The following is a 6,289-nucleotide window of genomic DNA, read 5'->3' on the forward strand; positions in this document are numbered from 1 at the left end:
CATTCTCCCCAACTGTACCTCTGAGGTTCTCCTCGGTCTGCCTTGGCTCCGGCTTCATTCCCCCACCATTGATTGGACCACCGGGGAGATCAGGAACTGGGACTCTGCCTGCCACAGGAAGTGCCTCTCCCCCCCTCCCAGTCCCGTCAGGCAAGCCTCTGTGCCACCCCATGGCCCCCGTCCTGGTGTCACACTGCCCCGTGCCAGGCCTCGCCCTCTGCCCTCCCTCCCCATTCCCACTCCTGCTGTACTGCCTGCCGTTGAGGAAACCCTCCATTCTTTCCAGGTGTCCTCATCCCAGGGGAGGCAGTTACCGGACAAAGAGAAGGGGAGACCTAAGGGGGGGGGTACTGTTACGCCTAGCGCTCCGGGTCCCCGCTCCTCCCCGGAGCGCTCACGGCGTCTTTCTCCCTGCAGCGCCCCGGTCAGTCCCGCTGACCGGGAGCGCTGCACTGTCTTGGCCGTTGGGGATGCGATTCGCACAGCGGGACGCGCCCGCTCGCGAGTCGCATCCCAGGTCACTTACCCGTCTCGGTCCCCTGCTGTCATGTGCTGGCGCGCGCGGCTCCGCTCTCTAGGGCGCGCGCGCGCCAGCTCTCTGAGACTTAAAGGGCCAGTGCACCAATGATTGGTGCCTGGCCCAATTAGCTTAATTGGTTCCCACCTGTTCCCTGGCTATATCTAGTCTCCTCCCTTGCACTCCCTTGCCGGATCTTGTTGCCTTGTGCCAGTGAAAGCGTTTAGTGTGTCCAAAGCCTGTGTACCTGAACTTCTGCTACCCATCCTGACTACGAACCTTGCCGCCTGCCCCCGACCTTCTGCTACGTCTGACCTTGCCTCTGCCTAGTCCTTCTGTCCCACGCCTTCTCAGCAGTCAGCGAGGTAGAGCCGTTGCTAGTGGATACGACCTGGTTGCTACTGCCGCAGCAAGACCATCCCGCTTTGCGGCGGGCTCTGGTGAAAACCAGTAGCCTCTTAGAACCGGTCCACTAGCACGGTCCACGCCAATCCCTCGCTGACACAGAGGATCCACTACCTGCCAGCCGGAATCGTGACAGTTATTAATGTTTAAAGTGACAGTGGTCAGATTTGCAAAAAATGGCCGAGTCCTTAAGGTGAAAAAGGGCTCAGTCCTTAAGGGGTTAAAAAGATGAGAGAGGCCTGTAATTTTCATCATAGGTATACCTCAACTATGAGAGACATAATGAGAAAAACAAAAACCATAAAATCACATTGTCTGATTTTTAAAGAATTTATTCGCAAATTATGGTGGAAAATAAGTAACAAAAGTTAATCTCAATACTTTGTTATATACCCTTTGTTGGCAATGACAGAGGTCAAACGTTTTCTGCAAGTCTTCACAAGGTTTTCACACACTGTTGCTGGATGCTGGTATTTTGCCCATTCCTCCATGCAGATCTCCTCTAGAGCAGTGATGTTTTGGGGCTGTCGCTGGGCAACACGAACTTTCAACTCCCTCCAAAGGTTTTCGATGGGGTTGAGATCTGGAGACTGTCTAGCCCACTCCAGGACCTTGAAATGCTTCTTACAAAGCCACTCCTTTGTTGCCCCGGCGGTGTGTTTGGGATCATTGTCATGCTGAAAGACCCAGCCATGTTTCATCTTTAATTCCCTTGCTGATGGAGGCTTTCGCACAAAATCTCATGATATATGGCCTCATTCATTCTTTCCTTTACACGGATCAGTCGTCCTGGTCCCTTAGCAGAAAAACAGCCCCAAAGCATGATGTTTCCACCCCCATGCTTCACAGTAGGTATGGTGCTCAGCATTCTTTCTCCTCCAAACACAATGAGTTGAGTTTTTACCAAAAAGTTCTACTTTGGCTTCATTTGACCATATGACATTCTCCCAATCCTCTTCTGGATCATCCAAATGCTCTCTAGCAAACTTCAGAGGGGCCTGGACATGTATTGGATTAAGCAGGGGGACACGTCTGGCACTGCATGATTTGAGTCCCGGTGGCGTAGTGTGTTACTGATGGTAGCCTTTGTTACTTTGGTCCCAGCTCTCTGCAGGTCATTCACTAGGTCCCCCTGTGTGGTTCTGGGATTTTTGCTCACCGTTCTTATGATCATTTTGACACCACGGGATGAGATCTTGCATGGAGCCACAGACCGAGGGAGATTATCAGTGGTCTTGTATGTCTTTTATTTTCTAATAATTGCTCCCACAGTTGATTTCTTCACATGAAGCTCCTTGTCTATTGCAGATTCAGTCTTCCCAGCCTGGTACAGGTCTACAATTTTGTTTCTGTGTCCCTCGACAGCTCTTTGGTCTTGGCCATAGTGGAGTTTTGAGTGTGACTGAGGTTGTGGACAGGTGTCTTTTATACTGATAAGTTCAAACAGGTGCCATTAATACAGGTAACAAGTGGAGGACAAAGGAGACTCTTAAAGAACTTACAGTTCTGTGAGAGCCAGAAATCTTGCTTGTTTGTAGGTGACCAAATACTTATTTTCCACCATAATTTGTTAATAAATTCTTTAAAAATCAGACAATGTGATTTTATGGATTTTTTTCCCCTCATTATGTCTCTCATAGTTGAGGTATACCTATGATGGCAATTATAGGCCTCTCATCTTGTTAAGTGGGAGAACTAGCACAATTGGTGGCTGACTAAATACTTTTTTGCCCCACTGTATAGATAGATATAGAGCACTGTACTCTTGTATCTCCGGTGCTTCCATAGAGAATGCATGGAACACATGCCGACCCCATACTCTGTGGAGCTGGGAGATTCATGGCCCCGTTCTGGAAATTGCAGGGTTCCCAGAGGTCAGACCCCCTTCTCGATCAGACCCTATCCTGTGGGGATATCCTAAAATGCTGGAGTACCCCTTTAACTGCTCAATAAAGGATTAATGTAATTAGTATGGAGGACCCCATTATAGCTACAACAGGCTGCACAAATCTCATGCACCTTCATGCAGCAACTCCATTTTAATTAGTTCAGTAGTGACCCAACTGGAGGGAAGTTGCTGTATGGAGGATCTCCTTAGGGTATGATCATACTCCTGCCCCTGTTAATCGTATCTGGCGGCATAGGAGCAGCTAACCATTGATCAAACCCTTATAACAGCTACAGTCTACGTGACACTCCTGTAAGCCTTTTAGTATTTATCAGAGGAAGTTGTGTAGTCCTTCCAGTCTGACCACAGTGCTCTCTGCTGTCACCTCTGTCTGTGTTAGTAACTGTCCAGAGCAGAAGCAAATCCCCATAGCAAGCCTCTCTTGCTCCAGGCAGTTTCTAACATGGACAGAGGTGTCAGCAGAGAGTAATGTATGAATCTTTATAATTTTCTGGCACCAGTTGATTTGAATACATTTATTTTTCTCCAGAGCCACCCTTTAACTTTTGAAATGCCTGTGCGAGAAAGGTTAATTTAAATGACAGTGACCTTTTAAAGGGGATGTCCAGTGAAAGACAACTTATCCCCTATTCACAGCATAGAGAATAAGTGTCTGATCGCGGGTGGTCCAACAGCTGGGATCCCAACTCTCTGACAGGAGTGCGTGCTGCTGATGGCACATACTCCATTAAATTCTATGGGAAAGCCAAAAAGACATAAGTGCTGTACTTGGGCATCTCCAGTGCTCCCATAGAAATTAATGGAACATGTCCCATCTGCAACACACGTAAATATGCAAACATATTGGAGTATAATAGCACACCTTGATAACTGTACATGTTGTGTTGTAATGGCGCATTGGCTTAAAGGGGTACTCCGGTGGAAAACTATTTTTATTTTTTATTTTTTTTAATGAACTGGTGCCAGAAAGATAAACAGATTTGTAAATCACTTCTATTAAAAAAATCTTAATCCTTTCAGTACTTTTTAGCAGCTGTTTGCTACAAAGGAAAATCTTTATTTTTTTTATTAATTTTTTGTGTTGTCCACAGTGCTCTCTGCTGACACCTGATGCCCGTATCAGGAACTGTCCAGAACAGGAGAAAATCCCCATAGCAAACCTATGCTGCTCTGGACAATTCCTGACACGGACAGAGGTGTCAGCAGAGAGCACTAGGGATAACACAAAATGAAATTCAAAAAGTAAAGAATTTCCTCTGTAGCATACAGCTGCTAAAAAGTACCAAAAGGATTAAGATTTTTTAATAGAAGTAATTTACAAATCTGTTTAACTTTCTGGCACCAGTTCATTTAAAAGAAAAGTTTTCCACTGGAGTACCCCTTTAAGGTAGGGAAATTAGATAGTAAGCACCACTGGCGGAAACTGGGGATATCCATCCCCTACATGGAAACCAATAAAACCGAAAGCTGTTTCTTTTTTTTTTTTTTTTTTTGTGGCACAAAACATATTTCAGTTCTGTTTTGTTTGTTTGTTTGTTTTTTTTCTTAAATTTTTTTTCAGTACAGTATAGCAAAAAATGTTTATAATTGCAAAATTATTTGGATCACTGAACAAGAAGAGACTTTATGACTTTTAGATCTGCATGTCCTCAAAAAAATAAATCTGTCCAGTCAGGAAGTGATAAAAGATACAAGCAACAACATTTGCAGGCATCAGAATAACATGGCAGCTGAATAAGTGAAAAGGTGGTTCTCGATATTCAGCCCATGTCAAAGGGCCAGTAATGAGGCCACGAGCGTGAAAAAAAATTACCCCAAAACATGTGCACATAGCCTTAGGGTATGCAATCTTCAAAACTTTGCCCCGGCTCAGAGAGAGTGAGCGCTGCAGACTCCACATGCACTCCATTAATTTCTATGGGAGCACTAATAGCGGATAAGTTGTGCTTCACGGCATCTACCGATCACAACATTTATAGCAAAACCAGAGGTTCTGGTGGGCTTAACATTGTGCAATCACGGAGGTACATTAAGTGCAAATGGACCCTTGGTCTCTTAACTCCAAGCTTGTTGTGCAGCCTGGGTTGTTAGTATACATTTTGATCAAAAAGTACAAGCCCACTCGGGGTGGTGTGGCCCGGAGCCGGGTGCTTGGTCGGGCAGCAGTGGGGCTGCCTGGCCACTGTGTCATTCCCCCTGTAAGTTTGGTGTCTCGGAGGCAGTGGTCACTGCCTGGCGCTACGCTAGTGTTAGGTTAGGGACCCCCTCTGACTAGGTGGCCTTGATGTGGCGAGTGGGCTTGTACTTTTTGATCAAAATGTATACTAACAACATGTTAGTTTTTGAAATTTTGCTGAGAAGCAAGTAGATCACAATACAAATTGTGGATGTGCGGCTATGTTTCTAAATTTTTGTTTTGCAAAAAAGAAATTGTCTGTGTCCTTAAAGCCAACTTGTGCTGTGTCCTTAAATGGGCACTGTCATTAAAATTATTTTTGTGCATATGATGCAGCAGGTAAAATAATTAAGATTTGTAATTTACACCCTGTAAAAAAAAGTATTTTTATGGCACTTTCATGGCCTTATAAATCTGGCCACTAGGGGTCTTCCTTCTAGTCCAGACTGCGTTCCATCTACTCAAAAGCACAGACTTTAATCTCCTGCTGGACTAACAGGAGACCAAACTCAGGAAGTGCAGTCTGGCCATAGGCAGTGAATAGCACTTGCTCTCTGCCTGTGTATGAAACAGAGAGAGCAAGTGCTTTTCACTGCCTATGGCCAGACAGCGCTTCCTGAGTTTGGTCTCCTGCTAGGAGACCAAAGTCTATGCTTTTGAGCAAACGGAATGCAGTCTGGACCATAAGGGAGACCCCTAGTGGCCAGATTTAAAAGGCCATGAAGGTTTTACCTGCTGTATCATATGCAAAAAAATAATTTTAATGACAGTGCCCATTTAAGGGGTTAACAGTAGTGCTGGAATAGTCCTGGCGTATGTGTTAAATAGATCCATAAAGCCCTTTGAAGTTTCACCTGACAGAGGCCAAAGGTTTGTCATTTTGTCCTCTGTTCGGAAAGTATACATCAAGGTTTGCCAGATAAAAAAGCGCAGACTAAAACACAATTCTATCTGGCTAGGCCCTGTAAAAAAAAAAAAAAAAAAATTAGGCTCAGTTCATACTGGGTTTAGTGGCTCCTCACAGGTATCTATCAGCAACCCGCCAAGAACAGAATGCCGACGTATACTGTAGCAGTGAGCAGCGATTGCCATTCATTTCATTTTCAGGTAGTGACTCAGTTCGGACCATATATTTATTTTAAGAGGACTGGACAATGTACTAAACCACTCCTTTGAGTCTGCTTAACCCCTTCAAAGGGGTTATCCAGGAAAAAAAAATTTAATATATCAACTGGCTCCAGAAAGTTAAACAGATTTGTAAATTACTTCTATTAAAAAATCT

Source organism: Hyla sarda, chromosome 10 (assembly GCF_029499605.1).
Source record: "Hyla sarda isolate aHylSar1 chromosome 10, aHylSar1.hap1, whole genome shotgun sequence".
In the NCBI taxonomy this organism is placed as follows: Eukaryota; Metazoa; Chordata; class Amphibia; order Anura; family Hylidae; genus Hyla; species Hyla sarda.